We start from the raw sequence: 17787 nt of genomic DNA, 5'->3' as shown, positions 1-17787 counted from the left end.
CTTGATCTTACAGTTCGTGGGTTGGAGCCCTGCGCTGGGCTCTGTGCAGATAGGATTCTGTGTCTCCCTCTCTCTCTGCCCCTACTCTGCTCACGCTCTGTATCTCACTCTCTCAAAAATAAATCAACACTAAAAAATATATATTTTAAAAGATAATTGAAGTGTCTGCTTTTTTTCTGACAATGAGGAAAAGGTTTTTGTGTTTTTCTTTTTAAAACTGGTCTTGTGATGGCCCCTTAATTGTCCCTTTCCCTATAGAAATGGTGACTCCTTCCCCATTGCCCCCCAAGTATCCTGTATTTCTGCTACAGCAACTTTAACAATTAATGCTCCTCATTGTTTATCTGCCTGCTCCTCTTTGCTATTCCTATTTTTACTTTGTTTCCCTGGCATATAACTCATTTTAGGAACATCAGGTTCCTAAAAGAACTTAGAATCTCTGAACCAAAAAGTAATTTTATAATACCTCAAACTCTTTACTTCATCTTTTACTCATTAAAATAGACATACGGGAATAATTCCTTTTTTAAAAAAAGTTTCTCCTTTTTTAACACTCTCTTCACTCATCTTGACTACTTTCTTATTTCTCAGACCCCCAAACTACCCTGGAAAAAGCCATCCCTCAGTCCCTTCCCCAGAGCACCTCTAGGCCTCTCCTTTCCCTTGCATTCTGATACTAAACCACCAAATAACTGATATGGCAGAAAAGGAAGCTTCTTAGAGAGCAGGAGACTGAGGGAGCCAACCCAGAATCTCCTTTCAAGTGCAAAAGGAGGGAGGAAAGGCTGGTAACCATCAAATATAAGTAATTTGATCCCATGATAAATATTTGTTAAGTGGAAGGGAGGCAGGAATGAGGTTTGGAGGGAGGGAGAGAGGAGGAAAGAAGAGGAGAGAAGGAAGGGAGGGAGGGAAGAAAGGCAGGCAGGTAGGCAGTCTAATGTATTTGGAGGGTAACTTTTATCACACCCTAGCCAACTTTTATGTCAAAAGTTTGACGACTTTCTTCTGCAGGTCCCTTTTTCTTTTCCTTTTCCTGTCCCCAAACATTACCTATTAGTTATTTAATGTGGTCTATAGCTACTGTCCTTCCATATCATTGGCTTGAAACAGACTCAAAGACTTTAATGAGAGGTTATCATGGAACTATTTTAAGACTAATTCTAAGTGGAGAATAAAGGTCATAATACCACTGTAGCAGCTAAAAGCACTTTTGCTGACATTATCTAATTTCCACAGAACTCTAGAGACAGAGGCAATTATTTTGATTATGCTTTTACAGATAAGATGTTTTAGGCACAGTGAGTGGAATAATAGAGGTCAATCATTGCTTGCACCAAAAATAGACTTATATCTACTAATATCCAGGGGAGACCTATTTGGATGATAGAACTTGGCCTTCACAAAAGGATCTTTTATTACCCTTCTCTTGCCAATACAGAAAAACCGAGACTTAGATGTTTTCATTAATAAGTTGAAATAGTTGCACTGTGTAAGACACACATCCTGGAATTAGAGATTTCCCCACCCCTCCCCCACAAAAAAGAAGTGCTATCTCTGAACATAAATAGTTGATAGCCAACATTTGTATGACAGCTTTATTTAAAAGAAATCCTATATAATAAAAAATGCTTATTTTTATTTTAAAAAGCTCTTTAAATTGCTGATTAACTCAAATTAGTGTAATATAAAATGTTATATACATATATTATTTTACATATTACATTTTATTTAAAAAGTTGATATCTGAATCACATATTCTTTTCAATGTTTTTTTTTAATTTTATTTTTGAGAGAGAGAGAAAGAGAGAAAGTGTCAAAGTGTAAGCAGGGGAGGGGCAGAGAGAGAGGGAGACACAGAATCTGAAGCAGGCTCCAGGCTCTGAGCTGTCAGCGCAGAGCCCAAACTTATGAACTGTGAGATCGTGACCTGAGCCGGAAATCAAGAGTGAGATGTTTAACCAACTGAGGCATCCAGGCACCCCTGAATCACATATTCTTATTGCAATTCCCACTGGAATACATTCGAGAAGTATAAAAAGGCCTTTATTTAAAATTCATCTAGACCATTTCCCTTGAGTCATACTTCAGAATCTGCTACTCCATTTAACTTCATATATTCATTCTAGTTATTTTCCACATGAATTTCTGCCCTGCTGACCCATTCTGAACATACTCCCCAGTTTAATCTTGAATGAAAAAAGGATTAGGGTGCTAATACTTTACTTGGGAAGTGGAAGCACACGGTGGCATGAATAAGAAAAAAGAGGAAGGGAAGCAAGGAAAAGGGGGTATAATATGATACCATGTGTTTTGCAATGTGTTATCACACCTCTTTCCCTTCACAATACCCTACAAAAGGACCCCACAGATCATTCAACAGACATGTCCACTCAACATCCAGGAATTCTCCAGAAGGGTTTCAAAGACAAAGTCTTAGGGAGTAGCCTACAGAAGAATTTTGCTTAGCTCCTTTTTGTCTCACATTTCACATTGGTCTTACTGTGGAGAACTAACTTCCTGCCCTTTTAGGTTCAATTACCCAGTCCCTGAGACATCTCAGGAAGCCAGAACCCCTGCCCCATTGTGTGGTGATTTATCCAAGCTCAGAAATGCGGGGACTATCTAGTGTGGGTGAGAGTGATGATCAAGAAAGAAAGAGACAGTGTGAGGAAGCATATAGCGTTATGATCCTAACAGTGATACCTAGGACATAATTATGATGGACACCTACTTGCTGAAGACGCTACAACTCTTGAGCAAGAAACACTCTGGCCTTTCTCAGCTGGGCAATCAATATGTTTAGTGATCAAACAGGGATCAGACAAGAATGTGCTGGAGGTCAGATCCTGACTCCTAGCTAAACCTAAGAGAGCCATAAATAGAAACAGAGGCAGAGTACAAAGTCTTTAGAGAGTACTAAAAGTTGAAATTGAGAGAACCAGAAGCAAACACCAAAGCTAGGGTCACAAGTGGACTCAAAGTTTGTTGATGAAGCCCAAGCCCCCAAGACTAAAAACAGGAAGAAACAAAAGTGCAGCCACAGCAGAACAGAAGGAAAGTAAGCAGAATCCCAAGCAATTGCTTTGAGAGTGCTAAGAAGATGGGACTTACCTTTATATGCCATTAGGCATGTGACAAATGGGTAGGCAGGTCTCTCGTAAGAGTGTGTGCCATCATTGCAAACTGTGGGAATGTACGGAAATGTAAGGCTTATAAAAGCTTCTGAAAATAAACTTTATGTAACCTAATTGTCCCTTGGCCATGCCAGTCTGACAACTAAAATGAAGTCACATTTTCATTAGTAAGCAAACTATTCGCTTAGTCAAAATTTTGTATCAAGAGCCTATACTGATCAAAGAACTGTCGTTAGGACCCCATTAGGTGGTGCTTGTTTAAATAGTAGTCATCACCCTGCCTTCATGGATTTTTAGTCTGGTGGGGAATATAGATAACTAATGAACAAATATGTATTTATCATTGTGAGGTACAGTGAATTAAGTGAACAAGGTGCTGTGAGGGAGAAAACTACTGTTGTCAGGGAAGACCACTTTTTAGAAGCTGCCAATTACGCTGAGATCTGAAGTGTGAGGAACAGAAAACTGAGCTGGTGAAAGAGCCTCCTGTACAGAGAGAACACCGTGGCCCACTCCCCAAAGCTAGAATAGGATTGGCTTGATCAGACAAAGGAAAGAATCCAATTTTATTATGAAACATAATAAAAGGAGAAACCTGAAAGGCAGATGTGAAGGGCCTTGTCAACTGTGATTAGGATTTGAATTTTATTTTAACTCCAGTGTGAAGTCATTGATGGGTTTAACTATTTCAGTTGCAATGACTTAAAGCCCCCTCCTGCTTAACTGCGAGAAGCCCCCAACAGGTTGTCCATGTATGACCAAGAATCCCTGGAAGGCAATTAAATATTCCACAGATACATCCTGTTGTCACCTACTGCCTTGACTCCTGTCCTGCTGCAGATCATGGACTGATGGGCTAGGATTACCATCTCCCTTCAGTGTCTACTATTCTCCTTAATACTGTTTGCCCCAAGCATGAATAGCACTGCTAACACTGGCTGAAACCTTAATGAACTTTACTGGAAGTTTGAGACATGAAAGAGAAGTAGAACCCAAAGAGTAACTTATAACCACTACTAGATATATATCTTCCTAAAGCTTCCTAGGACCAGATCTGTCCTTGGGTTTGGACAGCATCACATGAGCCCAGACCATCCCAGACAGTCTCCATGACACAGAGAGGCCAGATTACCCTCATTCTATCCCACCCTCACCCCCATTCTTGTTTTCTATCCCAGGATCAGTCTTTTTTAAGGATTACACAATGAATTACCTTCAAAGAATAAGTTAACCTGGAAGGACTTCCCACCCACGTGGGTGAAAGTCGTCCCTGTGATCCTGAGCTATACTAGCACCCAGTAATCCAACATCAAGAAAGGCTGAATGCACACAGGGATAATGCCCATCGGGATAACATGCCAGTCTAGTTTGAGCTTATGTAAACTAAGCCTCATTCTTTTCTATAACTCAAGGTAAAGATTAAGCTTGCTACATATCCTTGTTTTAGGATCTCTGTTCATATGATGAAACAGCAGGTTGCAGGCATAGTTCATTCTAGATCCATATTTAAAGGAGACATAATTCTCTCAAGGATTCAGCCACAGCTATGTAATCCCATCTATCATGTGAACCATCATTATGTTACCACAAAGTAGTTTACTTCCTTCACATCACAAAATCTGCGAGTCTGGATGTCTCCATTCCACTTTTGCATACCCAAAATATCTCTTTGGTTCCTTTGAAACAAAGGCATAATTTGCACCAAAGGTAAATTCAAGTCTGTACCCTGAACAGTACAGAAAATGCTTTAAACCTGAAAATATCCATATAGTTTTCTGCCTTTCTAGCTTGAAAAGAAACAAAAAACAAAAAAAACCCTCTTGCATTTGACTTCTCACCAAGAATGTAAGCTTGTTTAGATAGAAGTCACTGCAGTAACACAGTTTTCTTCAAACTCTGGCTTCAAGGACTCCTTGAAGGGCTCTCAAGGACTACCACTCCTTTTGGCCTGACCCTTGTTGCAGACCCTTCACTTTGATTCAAGTTCTCATTCTTCACCCACCCATTGGAACTATTCTTGCGTCTTAAGGAAGACTGCCCTGCCTGGCTCTCACAGCAGCCCCCCTTGTCATGGAGCTCTCAGCCTGCTCCCATGATGATGAGATCCAGCTCCTGAGACCCCAGCCTAATTTAGAATTCTGTTCCCTCAACACCCCACCTTCCAGCATCACTTAAGAGATAGACTAGAGCTACTATGCTTGAGAAGTTGAAGATTTCAAGAACTCCCCTGTGAACTAATGCTGTGATGCATACTCAGCAGTGTATCTAAAGCCAACATAGCTCAACTCACCTCCACTAGGGTTCAATGGATTGAAACCTGCACATTTTATTAAGTGTGGGAAGAGAATGTGCTTAAAGCTCCTAATGCCAACCTCCCTAGCCTTACTTACACTAACCTTTGTCTCCTCATCTACTCCAATCTTTGCCCAGTGGCCATTGATGGCTAACATTTCATTCCAGAGCTACCTTTTTTCCACAGCTATTCTAATAGTGCCCTCCAGTGGCAGATGATTCAAATGACAATTAAAAAAAATCATACCATAAAGGGTCAGCTAATTCAGTATCTACCCAGTGCCTAGGGACTCTCCCTGATATAATCACCTCAGACCTGGATACTTTCTAGTTCCCTGTCTTGCACAGATATATGGATACATGAAATAAGGATAAGACTGCAAAGAATGAGTCAGACTTTTTTCAACTGGGAAATTCACTGATCAAAGACCAATGTATTTGTCAGATAGTACTGAGTAAACCATATCATCAATAATGCCACTGCCATTAGCCACAGACAGTGATAAGGGGAAGGGGGAAGGCCTGTAGCTCCACCTGTCATATAGTTATGACTTCTTATAGAGAATCTGAAAGAAAATGGTCTAGTCCTGTGGTCTCAATTCTGGAATGCATTTAAATATGGGCTCTTAACACCTCTTCCTTTGTTATCTAACCTCTTTGAAGATAAAAAACGAAAAGACACTGAGTTCACACTTTCTAGGCTAAGTTCTATTAACTACTCTGGGGTGGAGGAAGGAGGCTATATAGAGTAGACAGCCAGTATGACCAACTCTGGCTCTACCCAGGAACCCATTGCCCTCTCATCACCATGTCATAAAGCATAATGAAAGGATTCTCTTCATACTGATGTAGTATAGCAGGGACATGCATTTATGTGAAAATAATTACGGGCTCAAGTGTAGTGAGCAGCCTTATAGACTAAACAAATTATCATTTATGTGCAGTTCCTCACAAAACCCAGAAGGGCAAATATTGCCAATGGCCCCCATTTTTGTACCCCATCCTATTTGCCACCTCTATGCCATGAGTTCCAGATAAATACACCATCTGTGGAGAAGATGTATCAGGCAAGGAAGTTTTAAAAAAAAAAAAAAGGTGTATCAGACAAGGAATGAAGATGTATGAGACCAGGACAGGTGATTATGATACACAGTCAAATTTGGGAAGCAATGCAAGCTATCCTCAAATACCTTCTTACTGTTTGGAGTCCTATGATGCTTATGTGTTATGGTTTAACTATTCTCTTTAAGTGAAATTTGTGTTATTTCCAATTTTTCAATATTAAAAAAAAAACTCTGCAATTCAGTGAATGACTTAGAATTGTATTTCTTTTTTCTTTGGGGTAAATTCTCGGTCAAAGGATATGGACAACTTTAACCCTTTTTGGATAATACTTAATTGTTTTATAGAAAGACTAAATCTTCTAACAGTACCACCAGCAGTAAGTATACTGCCTAATCTCCTATCACCATTGGATTTTATCATGAACATTAAATTTTGTGAGTGTAATGGTTATGTAACAATACAGTCAAACCGTTTTAATTCACATTGCTATGATAGCCCTGCAAGCTTCTATGTGATGGAAGCCTTCTGAATATCCTCAGATATAAACATCTAGGCAAGATACTTCAAGCCAAATATTACCTGGCCTAGTATATATATTTATGTAGTCTTGTGATAATAGAGGTTATTCTTTTCTAGGACAAAGGTATTCAATGAATATGCAATGAATTTGAAGATTCTAAAGGGATTTGTTTTGGGTATATTGGGAATTTCCTTATGTCAACATTCTTTATTATTATGATAGCAAATTAGGCAAAATCAAACACATTGGTTATCTTTCAACTTTTGTGATCTCTGATGAATAGCTAGAGGGGTTTTTTAAAGTGCAAATTAAGGCAATTTTTAGAGAGCTGAGTGGGTTTAATAAATCTATTTAAAGCTATTTTATGATTCCACCAGTGCAAACAATAAATGAGACCAAGGTAGAGTGATAACATGCAGGAATCTTGTTTATGCCTTTGGCTGCCACTAAAATCTGAAGGAAACACAAGAGTATAGTCCCAAGGTCTTTTCGTAAAGAACAAAATTATGAAAAATTTCAGGGTCATATACCCATGGCTGTGAATCTTTGGTAATGGGCTGGGGCAGGCCTGAAACAGTCCCTAGGAATACAAACACTTTTTCTATTTTCTCTCCTGCTATTATTACAAAGAAGATGGAATAAGAAATATCCATTAAACAAATATCCCCAAAGTTTGCGTATAAATAAATTTCAATGCAAACCACAAGTACATCCTTGATCTGCTCTCTCCAAAGTTTTATATATAAACAAATGAGAAGGCACATTCATAAATGTGAGTGAGACAAAGAGCTTGAAAGGATACCGGATATATTGGATGACATATTCCAGATCCCAAAAGTTCCCATTTGGACCCTAAATGGGAAAAATGAGGCCAGGGTTCAGGCATCTAGTTCAGGAGGGGGTTTGGGGAAATGGTATATGCAATGAACATTGTGAGGCAAAGGATCCCAAGATACCTTTGTATTGCATGCCAGCCATGCACAGTCTCCTGCTTACTGACTTCACGTTATCCTTATTGAGAGCAAGCTCATCCTCACACCTTTCTCCTTGCCTTCTCTCAGGCTTGTTGGAAGTACCACACATTGTTTTCTGTCTCCCTGAAATATAACAGTATCTTTTCTTATAGGCAAGTATGTACTAAAGAAGTTGACTTTGCCCAAAGGGAGATACTGGCTTTTTCCCTTGAGTTCTGGAAGGTAGTTAATACCATACTTGATAGGAGTGTCTTTGTTTAGGTAAGGGCTGGCCACACTGTATTTTAGGGTGTGGCCACAACCAATAGTCTTAAAGTGGCGGGGGTGGGGAATGGTGTTAGATATGCCAAAAAGACCAACCGTATGATATAAGGTAGGGGCTTTGGGTTATTCTGTATCAGTCAACCTGGAGACTGAGTTCAACCAATCTCCAGGCAATCAATCATGCCTATATAATGACACCCAAATAAAAGCTATGGACTAAAGCTTAAGATTGCTTTCCTGGTTGGCAAAACTTCATGCATATGCCACATATTGAGGCAAAGAAGGTGATACTTCCTAACTCCATGGGAGAGGACAATGGAAGCTTCTTCATAACCCTCCCAGACTCTATCCTATGTGTCTCTTCCTTTAGCGGAATTTTCCTCCAGCCTCAGTGAGATGTAATTGACATATGACATTGTACAAATTTGAGGGGTACAACATAATGCTTTGATATACATATATATTGCAAAATGATCACCACAATGAAGTTAGGTAACATATCCATCACCTCATTTTCATTAGTTTTCATTTTATCTGTATCCCTTCTCTGTAATAAACCTTAACCATGACTGTAATAGACTTCAGTAAGTTCTGTGAGACCTTCTAGAAGGTTATCTGACCTAAGAGTGTTTGAGAAAACTTCCAAATGTGCAGCTGGTGTCGGAAGTGAGGGCAGTCTTGTGGACTATGCCCCTAAACCTCACAGTTTGGTTGACACTGGGTAGTAACATATCCATGTCTGCTATGAAATATGGCCCCCAGCCCATCGACTGTGTGCCTGTCCAAAGTGCTACTTTATACATGGGGGTCAATTTACCCTACTTTTGTGCAAAATCTAAGTTCACTGCACTGATATGAGGGCAATCTTCTTATAGAAAAGAAAACTAAAGGTTTTTATTTGTTTTTTTTTTCTTTTTTGAAGAGATGAAAATTCTTTGTGCTTTATAAATTTCACTCAGATTTTTGAAATTATTCTGTTTAAGGATTAGGAATAGAACTGTGAATTCAGGTAAATTCCATCCTAGGTGCTAATTGCAGTTGGTCAGTAATCTCTCTCACTCAGAAATGTATGAAAAGTATTCTACAGTGATAAAACTCAGGCACTCCACTTCCTAAATGCTGCTTCATTCTCCCAATTTTCTCATCTTCCTGACCTATTGAAAGAGTATTTTATCTCTTCCAACCTATGTTCTAGGTACCCCAGAGATTCTTTCATCTATTAAATACTCTTTGATGGGAGATAAGCCTGAGGTCAATTTAATCAGCTCGTATTTTTAAAAAATGAAAACTTGACCTTTTTAAATGAAAGGCCTCATTCTGCTCAGCAGAATTTTTATATTTTTAGTTTATGTCTATGGTGGTATTTAATTATTTTTATTTATGTAAAATGATCACCATTCATATCAGTCGGCTTCAGCTGCTACTGCTGCAGTACTGCTAATGTTAAGAAGGAGAAGGGGTGGGCGCCTGGGTGGCTTGGTCGGTTGGGCGTCTGACTTCGGCTCAGGTCATGATCTCACGGTCCGTGAGTTCGAGACCCGCGTTGGGCTCTGTGCTGACAGCTCAGAGCCTGGAACCTGTTTCAGATTCTGTGTCTCCCTCTCTCTCTGCCCCTCCCCTGTTCATGCTCTGTCTCTCTCTGTCTCAAAAATAAATAAACGTTTACAAAAATTTTTTTAAAAAAAATAAGAAGGAAAAGGGGGAGGGAGAAGAATCATTTAAAATCTCAGAGAGTTGTATTTATTTCTAGCTCTTGTTACATGTCCACTGTGGGATGGCATAATAATTCTGCTTTATAACTTCTTTGGATACAGATTAAAAAAGCACACCCCTGCTCAGTTTGGGACTACCAGTTTCATGATAAATGGAAAAGAAAACATTGTGAGACCATGCAATGACTTCTAAAGTTTCTGCTTTGAAATTGCTTACATCACTTCCATTTACATTCAATGGACCATATCTAGTCACCAGGATAAGCCTATTCAAGGGATCAAAGTCCCAAAGTTCCATTCAATCATAACATCATACTCAGAGTTCAAGATTTCATGATAATCTTTTCATTAGAACTGGTTGTTTCTTCTCTTGATCCAGAGATCTGTGATCTGGAAAAAACAACTTGTTTGTATTCTACACACCCAACATACAATGAAGGTAAAAAGTCCTAGAAACCACAATAAACACTTCCTTTTGGGAAGGAGAAGGCTTAACGTTACTCACTGTTCATAGCAGTTTTGAAACCCTGCTGAACAAATACCAGAAAGTCCCCTACCTGGGTGGGGAATGCTGCTTAACTAGGTCTCAATTCTGCTTCCTACAGTAGCCTGCAATCCATTGTCCTTCCTGACCATTATGAAAAACAGCATGGCAGTTACTTAAAATTTTTTAAATAAAACTACCACATGATCCAGCAATCTTACTCTCAGTTCTATACCCAAGGAAATAAAATCTGTCTCTCAAAGAGATATCTTTACCCCCACATTCACTATGATAGTGATTATGATATGATTATGATAGCCAAAATATCATATGTTCAAATGTTCATCGACAGATAAGTGGTAGAGAAAAACTGTGGTATATACATATATAGAATAATAAGAAAGAAAGAAATCTTGTCATTTGCTACAACATGGATGAACATGGATGACCTTATGCAAGTGAAATAAGCCAGACACGGAAAGACAAATACTGCATGATCTGACTTATGTGTAGAATCTAAAAAAGTTGAACTCTTGAAAACAGAGAGTACAGTAGTGGTAACCAGAGGCTGAGGACTGAGGGAAACAGGGAGATACTACTCAAAGGGTACAAAATACCAGATATGCAGGATAAATAATTTCCAGTACAGCATGGTTAAATAATATAGTGTTATACGTGAAATTTTCCGAGAGTAGGTCATATGTGTGTATATTTATATATGTGGATATGTGTGTGTCAGGGGTGCCTGGGTGGCTCAGTCGGTTGGGCGTCTGACTTCTGCTCAGGTCAAGATCTCACGGTTCATGGGTTCGAGCCCCACGTCAGGCTCTGTGCTGATAGCTTGGAGCCTGGAGCCTGCTTCTGATTCTGTGTCTCCTCTCTCTGCCTCTCCTCTGCTCATGCTCTGTCTCTCTCTGTTTCTCAAAAATAAATAAATGTAAAAAAAAAATTAAGTGTGTGTGTCATATGTGGATACATGTATATATATGTGTGTGTGCGCACATAATATACATTATATATAATAATAAATATATAGTAAAGGATGGATAAGCTATATTTATGTCTATATCCTTATCAAAAGGCTGAGTTTTAATCAGTCTTTTTTATTCACAGTTGATTCTATTTTAGAGCCCAGGTTGAAAACCATCATTAATCGTCTGTTAAATTCAGCCATAGTAACCAGGAAGCACTACTGACACACTGTTTCCTACATCTCTGCCTAAGGCCCTGAGGTCATTTGGTATTCTGCCTTCCAAGTGATTGTAGCAAACCTTATATTGAATATCTCACCACTGCAGAACTAGGGCTCCATTTTTCTAGCTTCAGTAACAAGTTCTTCATGATCTACTGCTCATCTAAAAGCCAATACCAACTCAGTTTTTGTTATAGCAGGTCTCTACTTGGTATACCAAGAATTGACTTGGTCAGTTTAGGCAAGACATATTGTGGGAATAAGTGATCCAAAATTCTCATTGGCTTACAATAACAAACATGATTTCTTGTTCACCCTTCATGTCCATCACAGGTTAGCTTTAGTTCTGCCTCACAACATGTTCACTCCAGGACCCAGGCTGAAGGGGAAGCCCAATCCACACATCCAGGCCTCATGAAAAGAGGAAGAGAAAGGTGGGCAGAACCATGCAATGGCTCTGAAAGCTTCTGGTGGAAAGAGGTATGTGCCACTTCTGTTCATATTTCATTTTCAAACAGTTACAAGGTCTACTCTTCTATCATATAGATCAAAGAAAGATAACCTTCCTACTGGGAGAAGCAGTAAATACCTTCAACAAAACTAAATCTGACATACCATTATTCATAGATAAGGCATTTTTATTTAATCATTGACTGTGACAGTGACGTATGATGGATGTTTGGAATACAATAAAATATGCAACTATCCCCTTTTAATTACTAAGGACCTTCAAGTCATATCACCCTTGCTAGTAGGTAAACAAGTATAGAGGACATACACAGATAACTTGGTCTCTCTGACTCCAGTCTCATCCTCCTCCAATCTTGCTATAAGCACTTTTTATTGTTGCACAACAAATTACCACAAAGTTAAGCAACTCAGGATAATACCCGTTAATTATCTCACAGTTCTGTAGGTCAGAAGTCTTGATGGGTCCAGCAGGGTCCTCCACTTAGCATTTCACAGGTCAAAATCAAGATGTTGGCCAGCTGAGCTCTTACCAGAAGCCTCCGGAAGTAATCCATTTCCAAGATATTCAAGTTATTAGCAGAATCCAGTTCTTTGCAGTTAAAGGACTGAGGTCACCATTTCCTTGCTAGCTGTCAGTCAGGAATTCTCCTTTAGCTCTCTGGAGTTACCCACATTTTCTCACTTCATCCTCTCCATCTTCAAAACAAGCAACAGCACAGTGAGTCCTTCACATGCTTCAGATCTTTCTGACTTCCTCTTCTGACACCAGCTAGAGGAAACTGTGCTTTTAAAGACCCATGTGATTAATCAGCAAAACTAAAAGGCAGCCAACAGAATGGGAGAAGATATCTGCAAATGACATACCAGATAAAGGGTTAGTATCCAAAATCTATAAAGAACTTATCAAACTCAACACCCAAAAACCAAACAGTCCAGTGAAGAAATGGGCAAAAGACATAAATAGACAATTTTCCAAAGATGACACCCAGATAGCTAACAGTCACATGAAAAAATGCTCAACATCACTCATCATCAGGGAAATAGAAATCAAAACCACAATAAGATACCACCTCACGCTGTCAGAGTGACCAAAATTAACAACTCAGGCAAAAACAGATGTTGGCGAGGATGCAGAGAAAGAGGAACCCTTTTGCATGGCTGGTGAGATTGCAAACTGGTGCAGCCACTCTGGAAAACAGTATGGAAGTTCTTCAAAAAATTAAAAATAGAACTACCCTATGACAATTGCACTACTAGGTATTTATCCAAAAGATACAGGTATGCTGTTTCAAAGGGGCACATGCACCCCAATGTTTATAGCAGCACTATTGACAATAGCCAAAGTATGGAAAGAGCCCAAATGTCCATCGGCTGATGAATGGATAAAGAAGATGTGGTATGTGTATAAAAAAATATATATATAATGGTATATTACTCAGCAATCAAAAAAATGAAATCTTGCCATTTGCAAAAACGTGGATGGAACTGGAGTATATTATGCTAAGTGAAAGTAGTCAGTCAGACAAATATCATAGGACTTCACCCAAATGTGGAATTTAAGATACAAAGCAGATGAACATAAAGGAAGGGAAACAAAACTAATATAAAAACATGGAGGGGGACAAACCATAAGAGACACTTAAATACAGAGAACAAACTGAGGGTTGCAGGATGGGTTGGGGGAGGATAGGCTAAATGGGCAAGGGGCATTAAGGAGCACACTTGTTATGAGCACTGGGTGTCATATGTAGGGGATTAATCACCGGATTCTACTCCTGAAATCATTATTACACTATATGCTAGCTAACTTGGATATAAATTCTAAAAAATAAAAATAAAAAAGACCTGTGTAATAAGCTCAGGCCCACCTGGGTAGTAGCCCTATCTTAAGGTCAATTGTGCCATATAACATAATGTAATAACAAGGATGATATCTCATTATATTTACAGGTTTCGGGGATTAAGGAAGGAATCTTTGAAGGCCATTTTAGAAACTTTACTTACTATGGCATCCTTTTGCAGACTTAAAATATGCAAAATGAATTGTAAAATGACTGCTTATATTGAATTAATTTTTTTTTCAATGATCTTTAATGTCTCACTAAAGCTAGTGAGATAAAATCCAGATTATTTTCCCTGTTTTAGAAAAACCATCACATACTACTTAGACCAGCTACTGCATAACTTAACCTGTCACTAACTTCCAAAATGAACTCTTGATTCAGGGTGGTAAATTCTCTTTTGCAATTCACGTTGGTTATTTCTACCTTTATTGGTTTGTTAGGGTGTTATTTTGTACGTGTGATATTCTCCTACCTTCTCTCCATCTGTTCAAGTTGTCTGATTCCTTTAAATGGAAACATAAACTTTATATTACTCATTACTTCAACATAAATTTATTGACTGTATAGCAAATGTCGGGCACTGTTCTAGGCGTAAAGAATTCATGGTAACCAGTGGAGATAAGGCCCATGCCCTTGTGGAGCTTATATTCTAAGGAGGAGAGACCAAAGTCCTCTCTAATCACAAATCCATGGCAAATCTTTCCTTATCAGACTGAAGTGTTTAACTGTGGCACTTACCTGATGCATTTTATACCATGGATTATATCATGTGCATGTTTCCATGCCTCTACACTGTCTACCCAATGAGATCCTGACCTCCTGCTAGATATGTATAGTATAATATTCTCCATAACTCCTAGGATTCTACATTGAGGATTGAAGTAAGTATTTACTCATTGAATGATCAATTCCTGTACTCGAGTCTGGCCAAAGATTGAAGTATTTTTTCCCCAAGAGCCACAACTTAAATCTCTTTGCAAACATGTTTTTAGGGGGAAAAATTCAAGAAAGTGGAATACTGACTAGAGGACAAGCAGTATCAGGAAGAAAAGTGGAACTAGGATCAGTTTTCTAAAACATCCATACCCTATAGAATCGTCTTCTGAATGGTTTAGAAGTGTATCTGCTCCCTGTGACAAGGAAGTTCAAAACTAAATATTGGAGGTAATTAAATATTACTTCTACCTGGCAGAGCATCTGTAAGAAGACATTCTTACAGGATGGCAAAGTGGAACTATTTAACATGTGAATGAGAAACTTGGCGTATATCACTGAGCTTCAGAATATTTTAAAATTGTGCAGTATTGCTCCTCTGTATAGAGTTCAAGATGGTAAACTGAGATCACGCCAAGACCATAAAAGAAAGGGGAGCATTAGCAGAAGGTAGATTTGAACAAATTTCTGGAAGATGGGTGTTGGAACATTAACTAATGCAGCAAAGGAGAGAATGCTCTAACTTCAAAAAGATTTCAAGAGAATGCAGCAAAGAAGCATTTATTCAACCAACAAAGCCCTAGAAAGATTATCTTGACATTCTCAATACAATGTAGAGCAGGAGTTAGAAGTGGGACTAGGAAGAAAATTAACTTACAGTGCGTATAACATGTATAGACCTTCCTTTCCACCATCTTTAATCCCTGCTCACCAGCATATAGTAGATAATCAGGCATATGGTTCTGGCATTTACCTCAATCAAGATAAAGGGATGGAAGCAGAGTTCTTTTCAAAGAAAGAACTTTAAGAAATTAATTAATAAAGTGTCTAGGGAGAACTTTGTTATTGAAAATAAGTGGCTGAGAATGAGCATACTTTTGAGGGAAAACAATGTATGGCATGAAAAAGAAGGACCAAAACAAACAACAGAGGAGGAGATGACCCCAGAGTAAATAGAGATAAATCAAGGAAGAAAAAAGCAATTTAAAATATTATAATTAGTATTCTAAGGAATAGCCCAGACAATATGATATCCATAAATCATGAACAGGCTGCCGTGGAAAAAATAACAGTAAAAGAAACCAGAAAGACCTCTTGGGAAATTATAAAATAATATTAATAAAATAAAAATTTCAATAGTCAAGTTGGGAAATAAGATTAGGAAAACCTCACCAAGAATGGAAAGAAATGAAAAATATAAGAGCCAATTTGAAGACATACCAAACCAAAAATATCAGTATCTCTACCCAAGTAATAGGATTTTCAAAAACAGATTACAGAAAACCTAGAGAAGAAAAACAAATTACTAAGTAAATAATCAGAATTTCTCAATGCTGAATTCCTGTGTCTTCAAGATGAAATGAAGATACCAGCACAGGAAATAAAGATTCCCCATCCAGGTCCATCATTGTGAAATTTGAAAACACAGCAATAAAAAAATCCTAAAAAAAAAAAAAAAAAAGAAGAAGAAGAAGAAGAATGAGGCACAAAGGTATTTTGTTACTTGCTTAAAGTCTTCAGGGTGAAGGGTAGCAGAACGTGCTACCCCAAAATATGCCACTTTGGCATGTGGAGCTGAAGGCAATTAAGACTCAAGAAAAGCTTTTTACCTCTTGTCTTAACTACCTAAAAGAATTTAGAAAGGAGGCCTACATCAGGAAGAGTGTCATTACCAGAAATAACTTTTCATCTAAGAAACTTTTCTGCATGACACTGCAAACATTTGTTTATCAAACGTTTCCTCTTCTCAGCTTCCTGTGAATTGCCTTCCTCCTCTTTGGAGCCCCAGAGCTCTGTAACTTTCCTTAGTTCAGGAGGGTTTATAAGCCTCAATTGCCTGGCTGCCTTTGAGTGTCCTATCTTTGTGAGGCTCTCATATGTATAAAATTAATGTTTCTCCTGCTTAAATAATAATATAATTATTAGACCAGTCAGAGAACCTAGAAGAGAAGAAGGGAAAGTTTTTCCTCCCATACAGTTTGGCACCCTTAAAGGGATTTCTAGTGGCTGGATATTACTTGTCGGGACTGACAAATGTCTTATCTTGATTATTGTGGTAAGTTTCACAGGCATATATAAATGTCAGAGCTTATATGTCATTATATATACTATTCACATGCAGTCTATTGTATTTCAGTAACACCTCAACAAACCATTTCATACATTCCCACCACACATTTTTTTTATTTTTATTTTTTTTATTTTTTGTTATACTTGGAATATTTATTAAATAATACATAAAAATTACATTAATTTGTTATTTTAAACAGAATAAAGAACTAGTGAGAAAATACTGCGTCCAATTCAATTGTTTCAAATCCATATAAACAGAAAATTTTCCAATGTTTTGCAAATGGCTAAAGCAATTAAAAAGACATAACATAGTGAAGAAGATACTCAACTGATCCTTTGATGAGTTAATATTAGAGTTATACAAAGCAATTTTTCACATTTTAATAGTATAAAATTTACAGAGTAAAATGCATGTATCTTAGGTATATAATTCAGTATGTTTCAACAAATGTATACATCCATGTAACTAATGAAGATATTGAACATTCCCATCACCCCAGCGAGTTTCTTCCTCTCCCCTTGCAATCAATCTCAATTTCCCATAAATGACAACTCTTCTGATTTCCATTAGCATATAATACATATATTGGTCTTGAATCTATTTTAAATGGGATCATACAATATGTGCTCAACAAAGGAATTTTTAAATGTGACCTTAAAAGAAACCAAATTAGTTCAAGTAACTGTATTGTGGCAATGTTATTATATGGCATAGAATAGAATGTTCGATCTATCACAAATACATTTTCATAGCCCTAAATTATGCCATTTTATTTTATTTTTTTTCTTGTGTTGACCTTTTTTTTTTTAATATATGAAATTTATT

This window comes from Herpailurus yagouaroundi, unplaced genomic scaffold, assembly GCF_014898765.1.
Source record: "Herpailurus yagouaroundi ecotype Mexico unplaced genomic scaffold, PumYag 160, whole genome shotgun sequence".
Classification (NCBI taxonomy): Eukaryota; Metazoa; Chordata; class Mammalia; order Carnivora; family Felidae; genus Herpailurus; species Herpailurus yagouaroundi.
The sequence above is the reverse complement of the archived record's forward strand: the minus strand, read 5'-3'. Positions refer to the sequence as shown.